Source organism: Entelurus aequoreus, linkage group LG10 (assembly GCF_033978785.1).
Source record: "Entelurus aequoreus isolate RoL-2023_Sb linkage group LG10, RoL_Eaeq_v1.1, whole genome shotgun sequence".
NCBI lineage: Eukaryota > Metazoa > Chordata > Actinopteri > Syngnathiformes > Syngnathidae > Entelurus > Entelurus aequoreus.
The window spans coordinates 7935522-7952994 of NC_084740.1; the positions used below are offsets into that span (position 1 = coordinate 7935522).

Sequence of the window (17473 nt, forward strand, 5' to 3'; positions counted from 1 at the left end):
GCAGCAAAACAACTAAAGAAGTGGTCAGCCTGCATACGTTTCCAAACGACGGGAATATGACGAAAGTATGGACCTCTCCAGTCAGGCCGAGGGAGTGTAATTTGCAGCCATAATTTTATTGATTCTGACTTCAAAGAAGAAGGGTTTAAAGGAGTTTGGATGGAGGGGGGAAAAAAAGTAAAGCATCAAGCCAAATACGGTTTCCAAACTCAGAAGCACCCTCGGGGGAAGAAAAACCGAGTCAGAACCTGCGGGAAAACATGCAGACCCGGTGCTCAAAAACGATAGAAGAAGAAAGTAAGCCAATAATATTGTATTTTGCGTCCTCTTCCACTGATGTTTTTCCTCATAATGCTTGAGGATTGAAGAGGAGATAGAAGAGAAGGTCATAATGTTAATAACCCCAACATTTTTAAAGTACTGTATTTTCTCCAAAATCGACAGTGCGCCTTATAACGAGGTGCACCTAATGTGCATATTAAAGGTGCTGTTTGCAACTTACTCAAAGTAACATTTATCAAAGCAAAAAGTATAACAAGAACACCACTGACTGGCTTATGTTACCATTCGTGGTTTACCAGAACACCTACTCAAATCAAATCAAATCAACTTTATTTATAAAGCACATTTAACATTTACCACAGGGGTAGCCAAAGTGCTGTACAATGGGCAGGTTAAAAGATAATACGAGTACCGAGCAAACACAACACAACACAAACACAACACGATAAAAAATAAATAAATAAAATACAATAAATAAAACATAAAAACAGGTTCTCAGCAGGTGTATTATGGGATGCCATTGCAGGATGGATATCACTCAGTGTTAAAAGCCATGGAATAAAAGTGTGTTTTTAAGAGAGATTTAAACACAGGAAGAGAGGAGGCTTGTCTAACACTCAGAGGTAGGTCGTTCCAGAGCTTGGGAGCAGCAGCGGCGAAAGCTCTGTCACCTCTAAGCTTCAGCCTTGTGTCAGGGACCGTCAGTAGCAGCTGATCGGCTGATCTTAGGGATCGGGTGGGGCAGTAAGGCTGAAGGAGGTCGGAGAGATATGTTGGCGCGAGGTTAGCCTACTGGTTAGAGTGTCCTCGCCGAGATCTGTAGGTTGTGAGTTCAAACCCTGGCTGAGTCATACCAAAGCCTATAAGAACGGGAGCCATTACCTCCCTGCTTGGCACTCAGCATCAAAGGTTGGAATTGGGGGTTGAATCACCAAAAATGATTCCCGGGCGCCTCTCACTGCTCCCCTCACCTCCCAGGGGGTGATCAAGGGCGATGGGTCAAATGCAGAGAATAATTTCGCCACACCTCGTGTGTGTGTGTGACAATCATTGGTACTTTAACTTAACTTGTAACATTTGTTTGACAATTGTCTATATTTTTCACAAATACAACGTTTTTGGAATACAACGTTTTACCGACCCGAATGAAATGATTGGTGTTTACGACGGTCACTCACCCGGTCTCGTCAACGCGTACGCGCAGGTAGTGCGCGCACTCATACAAAAGCAGTCCAAGAGAAGCAACGATTTGCAGTCTTGTTGTTGTTAGGATAAAATATACATTAAATGACAGCTAAGGCTAGCTGTCATTATCCATCAATGCGTGTGCATGTGTTGCGTACCTACGTATTTACGCCATTGCGTACGAAAAGCCGTGAGGGGGCGGGGTATACTGTGTAAAACACATTGGAAAGTTGGCGCCCCCTAAGGATATGTGTAAATGTTGCAAACAGCCCTTTTAATTGTGGTCGTGCTTACAGACCTTGAACCAATTTTATGTGGTACACTGTGTAATGATAAGTGTGACCAGTGGATGGCAGTCACACATAAGAGATAAGTGTGGACTGCAGGCTGACGCCTGTTCAATAAAAGTAACAAGCAATACCAAAGCGTTAATGTTTCATTAAGAATATACAACATTACACACGGCACTCAAAAATCGGTCAAGATGTTTTAGTACGACTTTGGTGAGCTTTGGTAGGCGCATTACGGCTACCATAGTCAGACGTACTATGCTTCAACATACCGGTATTATTACGGTGTGTGTGTATAATGACCCCATAAATATACACATATATATATACATATATACACATATATATATATATATATATATATATATATATATATATATATATATATATATATATATATATATATACATACACATATATATATATATATATATATATATATATATATATATATATATATATATATATATATATATATATATATATATATATATATATACACATAAATATATATATATATACACATAAATATATATATACATATACATATATACATATACATATACATATATATATATATATATATATATATATATATATATATATATATATATATATATATATATATTTATGTATATATATATATATATATATATATATATATATATATATATATATATATATATATATATATATATATGTATATATATATACGTATATATATATATATATATATATATGTATATATATATACGTATATATATATATATATATATATAAATATATATATATATATATATATATATATATATATATATATATATATATATATATATATATATATATATATATATATATATATATATATATATATATATAAATATTACAACAACAAAAAAAATATATATATATATATATATATATATATATATATATATATATATATATATATATATATATATATATATATATATATATATATATATATATATATATATAAACACTGTGTTGCAGTTTGCAGTGTATTTTTGCTGAGAGTAAATCTGGATACTGGCAGATTCGTAAACATAGCAAATATACCCATAGACAACACAAATGTAGCTATTTTGCAAAAACAGACCTTTCAGCTCTTGTATTGAACGCTGTGTTCTGGGAACGAACAGTATAGTAGGCAGAAATGTTGACGTTATTTGTTTGCAAGGAAACGCAGGATTGCTAAGGCATGAACCCTGTTTTAGAATCGTGAGACTTGGTTGGAGTTTGTCTCAAAATGGACTCAGTGTTTATTGTCGGAATAACTTAGAAGCTATCAAACTGACAGCGTAACATCCCTGCGGGCTTACACCCGGCTAAAAAAAATATGTGGAATCAATAAAGACGCGTACCTCTATTATGGCGTGTCAGCCAAAATAAAGGAAAGTTGGCAGCATATGCAGTCTTTTTTAAGAGTGTTGAGAAGAGTATTGCCATCTTCAAAAAAAAATGAAAAAAAGGTGCTGCTACTATAGAAAAAAAAGCTCAATGTCACGGAGATCTTCAAGATAATGAACTAAAGTCTACTTTACAGGGGAGGTGAGAGGAGCTTAAGTCACTTGGGTGATAAAAAAAAAAAAAAGAGTCACTTCTTCGTCGGACTATTCTACAACCTTGTGCGGTTTAAAGAACAGCGTAGCCCTTCAGACTATTTGCAGTGGAGAGAAGTACTGCTTAATGTGATGGATTTAATAATGACATCGCTCTCCAGGCATGAAATGGACCGACTCCATTTCCAGTGAAGACCTTCACTTCCTTTTGTGGGCCTAAATGTTGCTGCTTTGGATGAAAGCTGCTCTCCGCCGGCCTCTGACGAGCAGCATATGGACTCATTAGCATGGCCGATTAGCTGGCCAGGTGAAGTGTCTCGCACTGGAGGACCTGACGGCTCCCGAGTAATCTCATCTCCGACGCCAACGCCTGCTGGATGACACTGCGGAGGCACGTGAGCCGACGCCGGAGGGGATACGGCCATATGACTAAGGCAAAAAGCAGTCGGTGCTGCACCGATGGCGGAACATTCTGGTTCAAGCTCGGAGGCATGCTCAGCTGAATCGTAGCGGCAACCACAAATTCTGAATTGAATGGAATCGTTGTTAAAACAAATCGTTAGACCCAATGAAAAAAAAATATATAAAAATAAAAAAGTTAAAGCAAAGCATCTGTTGTTGTGGCTTGTGCAGCCCTTTGAGACCAGTGTAATTAAGGGCTATATAAATAAACTTTGATTGATTGATTTTAATTGTGAACCTGCCATTATTGTATGCGAGTTGAAAACTTAAACACTCTACTGTCAAAGCAAAATGACAATGGTCATTCAGAATTTGTCCATTGCTTAGAGCAATAGTGCTACACAGTGGCGCGAGAGCAAGATAAGTCATAAGTGGTAGTTTGGAAGAATACATTGTGAATTATATTTATATAGCGCTTTTCTCTAGTGACTCAAAGAGCTTTTACATAGTGAAACCCATTATCTAAATTACATTTAAACCAGTGTGGGTGGCACTGGGAGCAGGTGGGTAAGGATGGCAGAAGCAGGGATCGAACCTGGAACCCTCAAGCTGCTGGCACGGCCACTCTACCAACCGAACTATGCCGCCCCCGTAAATGGGCGCACGGTGGTGCGATGTTCATTGTATTTATTTATTCGAACAACATAAACAGCACAAGAGGTAGTAACATTGTAAATTAAAAAAAATACATGGAGACAAGAAAATAGTAATGATAATTAAGTGCAAAAAGGCTTATGCCAGGTTCTCAGTAAATTAACAAACACAATTAAACATAGTATATAGAAGAAATAAGATAACAAGTAGTCTACCTTGTGTGGATTGAGTCTAGGTGAGTCTGTGTGTGTGTGTGTGTGTGTGTGTGTGTGTGTGTGTGTGTGTGTGTGTGTGTGTACGTGTAAAGAAGTATAGGGCTACATTATAAGGTTGGTGAGTATTCCAGAGTAAAGGACCTCTGTGTTTGATGGTACACCGGCTAAGAGTCATACGGCCAAAGATAGGAGGGAGATTATCAGTTTGTCTAGTATTCTGATAATGAACTGGCAAATTGGTCTTAAAATAATCTTTGAAAGGTGTAGGAAACGTATTAGGGAGGTAAGTACATGTATAGATCAAAGAAGAGGATATCATGTGTTATCATAAATATATCGATAGTATGTGTGTCCTGGGTAGGGATGATACTCGAAACCGGTTTTACCGGTTGTTCGATAAGAAAAGAACCGAGTCCTCGGACTCGCATCCCTTTTTGAGAACTGGTATCCGTTATCGAGACCACTATAGTAAAGAAAAAGAGTTGGTTCTTTATTCGAATCCCTCGGAACGAATCCCGTCCCGGGGCGGGACGTCACGTAGCTCAGTCATTAGGCGCAGATAGGGAAAGCAGGAAAAACAATGGACAGGAAAAAGCGCTCCAAGGTGTAATAAAGTTCAAAACAAAAGGTATAATCCAATGAATAACTTTCCTGAGAGATTTTAGCAGGGTAAAACACATGACGAACACTTTTACGACCAACCGGAAACATAGCAACCAGGCTAGCAACGCACCTCCTTTACGGCAGCTGTCACAACTTAAAGCAACCGCAGCACATACATATATATACAACATATCTCCCTTTTTTAACTTTTGTTTTTCTTTCCTTGTAAACAAAACAAAATCACACTGTATATGTGTTGTCTGTCCAATTATAAATAATGCAGACGAGGCGTGTTGGCTGAGTTCTTGACGTTTACTTTCACAGCATGCTCATAACCTCATTCTTAGCTGCCGGTGGCGACATGCAACAACACTTTGCGGGGCTACCGCGCATGCTCGTCACTCCCGTTGCATGCTGGGTAGTGTAGTTGTTATTTTCCCTAGCTCATAACATCACATCTTTTCCCCTATAAAGAAAGATTTTAATTCAATAAAGTGTATTTCTTTTTTTAGCTTTAACTTTTCATTTTTTAGCATTGTAACCACATTTGCAAAGAACTTTTCTCTTCATAGAATTTTCTTTCAATAAAGAAATAAAGTGCAAAAATGTCAAAGCATCATAACAAACAGTTATGTCAAATAGCAGCAGAAGTGCACTTTTTGGAGAGCTGTATTATTTTCAGTTTTGTGCCCAAAGGACTGATTTTATTTAACACTATATTATTATTTATACACCTATAGTGATTTTTCCATATACAACACCCTATCTGGACTCGATAAGAGAATCGATAAGGAATCGGTTCGATAAGAGAATTTGATAATAGGCTCGAACTCGATAATTTCTTATCAAACATCATCCCTAGTCCTGGGCATGACGTTAAAGTGCATCCGGCAGTGGAGGCTCCTCTATGGGGTCTTGGGGCACTAGGAGGTTAACCCCTTTACTACAGTTACCCCAGGTGGCCCTTGGCAAAGGCCTAGTACCTGACTGCCCCCTAGCCAGGAATACGGTGAAGACCTCATCGGCGGAGCAGGCGGAAGACGGTAGATTTAAGAACTACCACAACGGCTGCGAAGGCGGAGGAAGGCTGCAGCAGAAAAGGGTCCCCAGTCGTCTTGGACTCCATGCCACTGGACCCTGACCCGATTCTGTCAAGGATCGTGTGGTGACTGTCTGTGCACCAGTCTCCCCACGTTAAACAAAGTCACGCACAGGCATCCTCCATAAAGGGATACCCCCCTACCAGGAGGATCGTCATGCTCGTTTCGAGTGACCGCCGATGATGATGAGATAGTATGTTTAGTTTCCTAAACAGGGGAGCAGATGGAGTCAGCTAGTTAGAGGAGGTAGCTATTCTTACACATTTATTTTGCATAATGAATCATTTGTATACAAACCCCGTTTCCATATGAGTTGGAAAATTGTGTTAGATGTAAATATAAACGCAATACAATGATTTGCAAATCCTTTTCAACCCATATTCAGTTGAATATGCTACAAAGACAACATATTTGATGTTCAAACTGATAAACTTTTTTTTTTCCAAATAATCATTAACTTTAGAATTTGATGCCAGCAACACGTGACAAAGAAGTTGGGAAAGGTGGCAATAAATACTGATAAAGTTGAGGAATGCTCATCAAACACTTATTTGGAACATCCCACAGGTGAACAGGCAAATTGGGAACAGGTGGGTGCCATGATTGGGTATAAAAGTAGATTCCATGAAATGCTCAGTCATTCACAAACAAGGATGGGGCGAGGGTCACCACTTTGTCAACAAATGCGTGAGCAAATTGTTGAACAGTTTAAGAAAAACCTTTCTCAACCAGCTATTGCAAGGAATTTAGGGATTTCACCATCTACGGTCCATAATATCATCAAAGGGTTCAGAGAATCTGGAGAAATCACTGCACGTAAGCAGCTAAGCCCGTGACCTTCGATCCCCCAGGCTGTACTGCATCAACAAGTGACATCTGTGTGTAAAGGATATAACCACATGGGCTCAGGAACACTTCATAAACCCACTGTCAGTAACTACAGTTGGTCGCTACATCTGTAAGTGCAAGTTAAAACTCTCCTATGCAAGGCGAAAACGGTTTATCAACAACACCCAGAAACAGCGTCGGCGTCGCTGGGCCTGAGCTCATCTAAGATGGACTGATACAAAGTGGAAAAGTGTTCTGTGGTCTGACAAGTCCACATTTCAAATTTTTTTTGGAAACTGTGGACGTTGTCCAAAGAGGAAAAGAACCATCCGGATTGTTATAGGCGCAAAGTGTAAAAGCCAGCATGTGTGATGGTATGGGGGTGTATTAGTGCCCAAGACATGGGTAACTTACACATCTGTGAAGGCACCATTAATGCTGAAAGGTACATACAGGTTTTGGAGCAACATATGTTGCCAACGTTACCATGGACGCCCCTGCTTATTTCAGCAAGACAATGCCAAGCCACGTGTTACATCAACGTGGCTTCATAGTAAAAGAGTGCGGGTACTAGACTGGCCTGCCTGTAGTCCAGACCTGTCTCCCATTGAAAATGTGTGGCGCATTATGAAGCCTAAAATAGCACAAGGGAGACCCCCGGACTGTTGAACAACTTAAGCTGTACATCAAGCAAGAATGGGAAAGAATTCCACCTGAGAAGCTTCAAAAATGTGTCTCCTCAGTTCCCAAACGTTTACTGAGTGTTGTTAAAAGGAAAGGCCATGTAACACAGTGGTGAACATGCCCTTTCCCAACTACTTTGGCACGTGTTGCAGCCATTAAATTCTAAGTTAATTATTATTTGCAAAAAAAGAAAGAAAAGTTTATGAGGTTGAACATCAAATATCTTGTCTTTGTAGTGCATTCAATTGAATATGGGTTGAAAAGGATTTGCAAATCATTGTATTCCGTTTATATTTACATCTAACACAATTTCCCAACTCATGTGGAAACGGGGTTTGTAAATTTGATGGATATGTCCTAGCCCAGACAATATTGCAATAGATAAGATCAATTTAACTGTAATAAAGAGTTAAGAGGCATGCCGGTTGAACCAAACCCCTGATTCTTCTGATGATACCAATGTGTGTTCTGTGTTCTGTCCATGACAATTTTTCGTCCACTTGGTCGATTAAACTCAACCAATTTTGATTCCTCCAATAGAAATCTTAGCGCTCTGTTTACAGTATGTTTTGTTTTTGCTGGCAAACACAATAAATTTATTTATTTTTTTCACATTTAATGATAGCCTATTAACGAGAAACCATTCAAAATAGCACGGCTATGCCAGAATTAGCTTCCCTAATGAGCTTTTAGGATCAAATTTGCATCATCAGCAAACGGAATCGGTGTAAAACCCCTCAAAACGGTTAAAAAATGGACAAATTGCTCTATCCAGACCCTGACCAAAGTTCTTCATTAGCAAGCGTGCCATCTGTCCACGAAGTTGCATGGAAATTGGTGGAGTCGCACGGCAGTTGCCAAACGCCGCTGCCTCACCAACAAACCGCCACCAAACAAAACAATTCCTCTTAGCTCAGCGCTTTCATGCTTGGCCAAGCTAATAAAGTCGCTGGGATCAGAGACATCCCAGTGAGTGGTGGGCCTTCACGAGCTGGCACCGCGGTATTCCCCCGTCCCTCTTTTGGGCCACAACAGGCACCTCAGACAGATGGCTCCATTTACTACACTAAATGATCTTTTATCTGGGTAGAAGATAAAAGTTTTACCTTCCTGCGCTGGGTAGCGCAAGGCCAAGTAAAGGACACGTTCCTTTGGCACGGCAATGCCTTCAGAGGGGTCGCATGCTTCCAGGGACTTCTTTGTTATTCTCTAATGGCCGTGAAGGCTTGATAGTAATTCTGGGAACAGAAACGGTTACTTTCACCATCAAGCGCTGTTGTACTTGTGCAATGCTTTTGCAGGTTCATTGCTCCCCTTAAGTGGCAGAAAGGTGAAGCTATACTGGCTAAAAAAACCTTAAAGGCCTACTGAAACCCACTACTACCGACCACGCAGTCTGATAGTTTATATATCAATGATGAAATCTTAACATTATAACACATGCCAATACGGCCGGGTTAACTTATAAAGTGACATTTTAAATTTGCCGCTAAACTTCCGGTTCGAAACGCCTCTGAGGATGCCGTATGCGCGTGACGTGGACCGGCGAACACGGGTATGCCTTCCACATTGAAGCCAATACGAAAAAGCTCTGTTTTCATTTCATAATTCCACAGTATTCTGGACATCTGTGTTCGTGAATCTGTTTCAATCATGTTCATTGCATTATGGAGAAGGAAGCTGAGCAAGCAAAGAAGAAAGTTGTCGGTGTGAAATGGACGCATTTTTCGAACGTAGTCAGCCACAACAGTACACAGCCGGCGCTTCTTTGTTTACATTCCCGAAAGATGCAGTCAAGATGGAAGAACTCGGATAACAGAGACTCTAACCAGGAGGACTTTTGACTTCGATACACAGACGCCTGTAGAGAACTGGGACAACACAGACTCTTACCAGGATTACTTTGATTTGGATGACAAAGACGCAGACGTGCTACTGTGAGTATGCAGCTTTGGCTTCTAAACATTTGATCGCTTGACCGTATGTGCGCAACTTTTTTTTGCGTATGTACGTAACTTTTTAAAAATATATAAGCTTTATGAACCTTGGGTTAGGTGAACGGTCTTTTGGGCTGAGTGATTGTGTGTGTTGATCAGGTGTTTGAATTGTATTGGCGTGTTCTATGGAGCTAGGAGCTAGCATAGGAGATAGGAGCTAGCATAACACGTACCGTACCGTACGTGCGCGTCACGTACGTAACTTTTTAAAAATATATAAGCTTTATGAACCTTGGGTTAGGTGAACGGTCTTTTGGGCTGAGTGATTGTGTGTGTTGATCAGGTGTTTGAATTGTATTGGCGTGTTCTATGGAGCTAGGAGCTAGCAGAGGAGCTAGGAGCTAGCGTAACAAACACGCAGGTGTTTTTATGCAGGATTAATTTGTGGCATATTAAATATAAGCCTGGTTGTGTTGTGGCTAATAGAGTATATATATGTCTTGTGTTTATTTACTGTTGTAGTCATTCCCAGCTGAATATCAGGTCACCCCCGGCTCTCACAGCATCTTACCTATCTGAATAGCTTCAACTCCCCACTAGTCCTTCACTTGCACTTTACTCATCCACAAATCTTTCATCCTCGCTCAAATTAATGGGGAAATTGTCGCTTTCTCGGTCCGAATCTCTCTCACTTCATGCGGCCATCATTGTAAACAATAGGGAACTTTGCGTATATGTTCAACTGACTACGTCACGCTACTTCCGGTAGGGGCAAGCCTTTTTTTTATCAGATACCAAAAGTTGCAATCTTTATCGTCGTTGTTCTATACTAAATCCTTTCAGCAAAAATATGGCAATATCGCGAAATGATCAAGTATGACACATAGAATAGATCTGCTATCCCCGTTTAAATAAAAAAAATCATTTCAGTAGGCCTTTAATTCCCTCCCTGACTGTTAGTCACTAGTGTGAGGGCGCGGCCAACACCAGGCTGTGGTCAATGCTAATAATAATAATAATAATAATAATAATAAAAAATAATAATCAAATGTCAAAGTGCTACGGAGTAAAAACATAACCAAAGCATAAAAACAAGACCGTAAAAAAAACAATATTATAAAAAAATGCTATAAGCTTTTTTAAAAGCATCCCTAGGTCTGTGGGGCCCTGGAGTGGTCAGGAAGCGTGTTACACAGACGGGGAGAGACAGCTTCATAAGCTCTGTCCCCCATGGTCTTGAGCCGTGTCCTGGGTGCTGTTGGCCCGACTGGGTCCTGGCTGAGGTGCATAGGCGCCGATCTACACTACCGTTCGAAAGTTTGGGGTCACATTGAAATGTCCTTATTTTTGAAGGAAAAGCACTGTACTTATCAATGAAGATAACTTTAAACTAGTCTTAACTTGAAAGAAATACACTCTATACATTGCTAATGTGGTAAATGACTATTCTAGCTGCAAATGTCTGCTTTTTGGTGCAATATCTACATAGGTGTATAGAGGCCCATTTCCAGCAACAATCACTCCAGTGTTCTAATGGTACAATGTGTTTGCTCATTGGCTCAGAAGGCTAATTGATGATTAGAAAACCCTTGTGCAATCATGTTCACACATCTCAAAACAGTTTAGCTCGTTACAGAAGCTACAAAACGGACCTTCCTTTGAGCAGATTGAGTTTCTGGAGCATCACATTTGTGGGGTCAATTAAACGCTCAAAATGGCCAGAAAAAGAGAACTTTCATCTGAAACTCGACAGTCTATTCTTGTTCTTAGAAATGAAGGCTATTCCACAAAATTGTTTGGGTGACCCCAAACTTTTGAACGGTAGTCTACATTTCTGCCAGTGTGTGCTCAGTGTGTGAGTGTGTATTAGTGTTATCCCAAAACCCATATTTTGGTACCGGTACCAAAAGTATTTCGGTACTTTTCGGTACTTTTCTAAATAAAGGGCACCACAAAAATAGCATTATTGGCTTTATTTGAACAAAAACCCTTAGGGTACCTTAAAAATATGTTTATTATTGCAATTAAGTCCTTAAATAAAATAGTGAACTAGTCAACTTGTCTTTTAGTAGTGAGTAAACAAACAAAGGCTCTTAATTTAGCTGCTGACGAATGCAGTAACATATTGTGTCATTTATCTACCTATTATTTTGTCAACATTATGAGGGACAAACTGTAAAAATGTATTATTAATCTACTCGTTCATTTACTGTTAATATCTGCTTATTTTCTGTTTCAACATGTTCTATTTACACTTCTGTTAAAATGTAATAATCACTTATTCTTCTTGTTTGATACTTTACATTAGTTTTGGATCATACCACAAATTTGGGTATCAGTCCGATACCAAGTAGTTAAAGGATCATACATTGGTCATATTCAAATGTGTCCAGGGACATATTTCCTGAGTTTATAAACATAATATCAATAAAAAACAAAACAAAAGAAGATGTTGTGATGTAAAAAAATATTGATGTAATCATACTAGTATCGACTAGATACGCTATTGTACGTGGTATCATTACAGTGGATGTTAGGTGTAGATCCACCAATGGCATTTGTTTACATTGCAGCGTCCCGGAGGAGTTGGTTCTGTAGTGTTTATGTTGTGTTGCGGTGCAAAAATTCTTCCAATATGTGTTTGTCATTGTTGTTTAGTGTGGTTTCACTATATGGCACATGTTTATGACAACACTGTCATAAACATGTGCCATATAGTGAAACCACACTAAACAACACTGTCATAAACATGTGCCATATAGTGAAACCACACTAAACAACACTGTCATAAACATGTGCCGTATAGTGAAACCACACTAAACAACACTGTCATAAACATGTGCCATATAGTGAAACCACACTAAACAACACTGTCATAAACATGTGCCGTATAGTGAAACCACACTAAACAACACTGTCATAAACATGTGCCGTATAGTGAAACCACACTAAACAACACTGTCATAAACATGTGCCGTATAGTGAAACCACACTAAACAACACTGTCATAAACATGTGCCGTATAGTGAAACCACACTAAACAACACTGTCATAAACATGTGCCGTATAGTGAAACCACACTAAACAACACTGTCATAAACATGTGCCATATAGTGAAACCACACTAAACAACACTGTCATAAACATGTGCCATATAGTGAAACCACACTAAACAACACTGTCATAAACATGTGCCATATAGTGAAACCACACTAAACAACACTGTCATAAACATGTGCCATATAGTGAAACCACACTAAACAACACTGTCATAAACATGTGCCATATAGTGAAACCACACTAAACAACACTGTCATAAACATGTGCCATATAGTGAAACCACACTAAACAACACTGTCATAAACATGTGCCGTATAGTGAAACCACACTAAACAACAGTGTCATAAACATGTGCCGTATAGTGAAACCACACTAAACAACACTGTCATAAACATGTGCCGTATAGTGAAACCACACTAAACAACACTGTCATAAACATGTGCCGTATAGTGAAACCACACTAAACAACACTGTCATAAACATGTGCCATATAGTGAAACCACACTAAACAACACTGTCATAAACATGTGCCATATAGTGAAACCACACTAAACAACACTGTCATAAACATGTGCCATATAGTGAAACCACACTAAACAACACTGTCATAAACATGTGCCATATAGTGAAACCACACAGTGTTGTTTAGTGTGCCATATAGTGAAACCACACTAAACAACACTGTCATAAACATGTGCCATATAGTGAAACCACACTAAACAACACTGTCATAAACATGTGCCGTATAGTGAAACCACACTAAACAACACTGTCATAAACATGTGCCGTATAGTGAAACCACACTAAACAACACTGTCATAAACATGTGCCGTATAGTGAAACCACACTAAACAACACTGTCATAAACATGTGCCGTATAGTGAAACCACACTAAACAACACTGTCATAAACATGTGCCGTATAGTGAAACCACACTAAACAACACTGTCATAAACATGTGCCATATAGTGAAACCACACTAAACAACACTGTCATAAACATGTGCCATATAGTGAAACCACACTAAACAACACTGTCATAAACATGTGCCATATAGTGAAACCACACTAAACAACACTGTCATAAACATGTGCCATATAGTGAAACCACACTAAACAACACTGTCATAAACATGTGCCATATAGTGAAACCACACTAAACAACACTGTCATAAACATGTGCCATATAGTGAAACCACACTAAACAACACTGTCATAAACATGTGCCGTATAGTGAAACCACACTAAACAACAGTGTCATAAACATGTGCCGTATAGTGAAACCACACTAAACAACACTGTCATAAACATGTGCCGTATAGTGAAACCACACTAAACAACACTGTCATAAACATGTGCCGTATAGTGAAACCACACTAAACAACACTGTCATAAACATGTGCCATATAGTGAAACCACACTAAACAACACTGTCATAAACATGTGCCATATAGTGAAACCACACTAAACAACACTGTCATAAACATGTGCCATATAGTGAAACCACACTAAACAACACTGTCATAAACATGTGCCATATAGTGAAACCACACAGTGTTGTTTAGTGTGCCATATAGTGAAACCACACTAAACAACACTGTCATAAACATGTGCCATATAGTGAAACCACACTAAACAACACTGTCATAAACATGTGCCGTATAGTGAAACCACACTAAACAACACTGTCATAAACATGTGCCATATAGTGAAACCACACAGTGTTGTTTAGTGTGGTTTCACTATATGGCACATGTTTATGACAGTGTTGTTTAGTGTGGTTTCACTATATGGCACATGTTTATGACAGTGTTGTTTAGTGTGGTTTCACTATATGGCACATGTTTATGACAGTGTTGTTTAGTGTGGTTTCACTATATGGCACATATTTATGACAGTGTTGTTTAGTGTGGTTTCACTATATGGCATATGTTTATGACAGTGTTGTTTAGTGTGGTTTCACTATATGGCACATGTTTATGACAGTGTTGTTTAGTGTGGTTTCACTATATGGCACATGTTTATGACAGTGTTGTTTAGTGTGGTTTCACTATATGGCACATGTTTATGACAGTGTTGTTTAGTGTGTTTTCACTATATGGCACATGTTTATGACAGTGTTGTTTAGTGTGGTTTCACTATATGGCACATGTTTATGACAGTGTTGGCATTGTTCACACTGCCACCCTTAGTGTGACATGTATGGCTGTTGAGTAAGTATGCCTTCATTCGCTCTTCTGCAGTGTGTTCAATGTCAAGATAATTGTGTCATTAGTTCATTATCGGGCACAATGAAATCTTGGTTAGGTTTTGTTATTTATAGACTATATGATTTGTGACTTTTTAAATATGTAAAACGGACCAAACTCGCCACAAAAATAACAACAACAACAAGATTGATTTTTCAAAAATTATAATAAAGATTTAAAATTGCCATCAATCCCACGTGGGCACTCGAGCCCAGAAGCACCCACGGGATCGGCGGCTATGCTGAGGTGAGTGGTGTGAGGAGATCGGTGAGGTAAGTGGGGGCATCACCGTGCAGACAGTGGTGGCTGTGCAGGAGGACTTTGTACTGTGGTAGTAAAGGGTGTGGAGGATGGGAGTGGTGCAGAATGGTGGGGAGATGTGTTCGTACTTAAAGGCCTACTGAAACCCACTACTACCGACCACGCAGTCTGATAGTTTATATATCAATGATGAAATCTTAACATTGCAACACATGCCAATACGGCCGGGTTAACTTATAAAGTGCCATTTTAAATTTCCCGCTAAACTTCCGGTTGAAAACGTCTTTGTATGATGACGTATGCGCGTGACGTCACTAGTTAAACGGAAGTATCGGTACACCTTTGAATTCAATACAAAAAAGCTCTGTTTTCATCTCAAAATTCCACAGTATTCTGGACATCTGTGTTGGTGAATCTTTTGCAATTTGTTTAATGAACAATGAAGACTGCAAAGAAGAACGTTGTAGGTGGGATCGGTGTATTAGCGGCTGGCTGCAGCAACACAACCAGGAGGACTTTGACTTGGATAGCAGACGCGCTAGCCAACGCTAGCCGCCGACCGCACAGATGATCGGCTGAAGTCCTTCGTCCTTCCGTCGATCGCTGGAACGCAGGTGAGCACGGGTGTTGATGAGCAGATGAGGGCTGGCTGGCGTAGGTGGAGCGCTAATGTTTTTATCATAGCTCAGTGAGGTCCCGTTGCTAAGTTAGCTTCAATGGCATCGTTAGCAACAGCATTGTTAAGTTTCGCCAGGCTGGAAAGCATTAACCGTGTAGTTACATGTCCATGGTTTAATCGTATTGTTGATTTTCTGTCTATCCCAGTCAGGGGTTTATTTCTTTTGTTTCTATCTGCATTTAAGCACGATGCTATCACGTTAGCTCCGTAGCTAAAGTGTTTCGCCGATGTATTGTCGTGGAGATAAAAGTCACTGTGAATGTCCATTTCGCGTTCTCGACTCTCATTTTCAAGAGGATATAGTATCCGAGGTGGTTTAAAATACAAATCCGTGATCCGCAATAGAAAAAGGAGAAAGTGTGGAATCCAATGAGCCAGCTTGTACCTAAGTTACGGTCAGAGCGAAAAAAGATACGTCCTGCACTGCACTATAGTCCTTCACTCTCACTTTCCTCATCCACGAATCTTTCATCCTGGCTCAAATTAATGGGGTAATCGTCGCTTTCTCGGTCCGAATCTCTCTCGGTCCGAATCTCTCTCGCTGCTGGTGTAAACAATGGGGAAATGCCAGCAGCACTCCAGCTTGTGACGTCACGCTACTTCCGGTAGGGGCAAGGCTTTTTTTTTATCAGCGACCAAAAGTTGCGAACTTTATCGTCGTTGTTCTCTACTAAATCCTTTCAGCAAAAATATGGCAATATCGCGAAATGATCAAGTATGACACATAGAATGGATCTGCTATCCCCGTTTAAATAAAAAAATAATAATTTCAGTAGGCCTTTAAAGCTAAAGATGTGTCTCACCAAAGTGGCGACACCTCTCACAATTTAGCAACCGTTTTGATTACAGTACGGGTCTGGTCTCCTAAGGTCCAAATAAACAGTGTGAACAAAGTAAAAAAAAATGCCATGTATATTGGGCGTGTTGTGGGTGATCTACTGAGACTGAGTGCACAAATAATAACAAGTGCAAAGACCGCCCTATTAAAATAAGAATTATGCATATGCCAGCTGTGCCCATGGAAACATTAATTTCCCTGCACATTAATAACACATGTATGCGCCAACGGTCCAACTTGGGCTGTGGAATAAGCAGCAGAGAAACATAATGAAGAAGTGTGAGTGTCAATCGGCACGCAAGACACAAAATATATTTTGTAAAATCGACTACATTTCCTGCAATTAGGTACATTTCTACACAATATTTTACCCTTAGACTTTAAGCGCAAGACAAGAACTAAAACACTACACACAGGAAAACAGCAAACAACTCCAAATAGGTCATGGTGGGATGTGACAGGTGGTGACAGTACACCTACTTTGAGACAAGAGCTATAGTGATGCATGCTTGGTTATGGTTTGAAGTCATATCCAACGACTTTTTACTGTCAACTGAGTTTCGTTCTTTAATGATTTCTGCTGGTGGTCTGCCTGCGGATTTTTTTCAACGCAAAAAATGTGCC

At 39.5% G+C, this 17473-nt stretch overlaps 1 long non-coding RNA gene across 3 annotated transcripts in view; it reads right to left on the bottom strand.

Annotated features, from left to right (window-relative positions):
• The window catches only part of LOC133659279 (uncharacterized), a 533887-nt gene that overhangs the window by 381950 nt on the left and 134464 nt on the right, over positions 1-17473 (bottom strand). The window contains exon 1 of one of the 3 annotated variants that reach the window (XR_009827610.1): positions 8933-9103. The exons of the other annotated variants lie outside the window; for them this stretch is intronic. This is a non-coding gene — a long non-coding RNA (uncharacterized LOC133659279). Of the gene's footprint in view, positions 1-8932; positions 9104-17473 lie in introns of those variants that run through there. 3 annotated transcript variants of the gene reach the window in all.